Raw genomic sequence first — 876 nt, 5'->3', positions numbered from 1 at the left:
ATGAAGAGTTTGTTTGAACGCTTTTATTTAAGGAATGTAAACCTGGCTAAGTGTAGGTATATTAAAGATTTATCACAACAATTTACACACTAGAAGTGTGTTACTAGTGTGAAAACACTTACACACTCGAATTCCCTGAGCTGAGAGAAAGTAATGCAGTAATCTTCCTGTGGTATTGTTAGTAAATTCTTTACGTCGCACTTTACGCAGTAGTAAACATTATCACAAATTTATTGAACTATTCAGAGGAAACTAGAATCACAACTACGTTATTTTTAAAATTGCCATAATACAAAGTACTTATTACTTACGTAGGTACGTTGAATGTGAACTACATGCACTTACGTTATGAATATCAATGGGATGCAGGTTTCGTTAAAATTGCTTACGGTTTGAAATCGCTTTCGTGGTGACCGATATTTAACGCTATAACGCTACGCTGACGCGGCTGATTTGAAAACCAGCTGAGGGCGAGAGAGCAAATCAATGAATACAACACGTAGTATGTGTAGATAAATGATCGTATATCTACTTTATTGTATTCATTAATAAATAAATAAACGCATTGAATGATAGCGTTCTTGAATATGACGGTTTTAAACATTTACATAGACGGTTTTAAACAATTAAAAATACACGTGACACTAATTATTTTAATATCGTTTTATGTTTTCGTAATTCCTCTTTAACGCTCCGATCAACGCTTAGATTTTTATAAACCGTATCATAATTGATAGACCTTGAGCGGCGATACTTTAGTCATGCAGTTGAATAAACCTATTAAAGTTGTACAGGTCACGATATTGGACTGAAACTTAATTATTGCGTTTTGTATAGTGTTCATTTCGATATTACATTTATCTGTTTTTTTTTTTT

Source organism: Zerene cesonia, chromosome 29, assembly GCF_012273895.1.
Source record: "Zerene cesonia ecotype Mississippi chromosome 29, Zerene_cesonia_1.1, whole genome shotgun sequence".
Lineage (NCBI taxonomy): Eukaryota > Metazoa > Arthropoda > Insecta > Lepidoptera > Pieridae > Zerene > Zerene cesonia.
The sequence above is the reverse complement of the archived record's forward strand: the minus strand, read 5'-3'. Positions refer to the sequence as shown.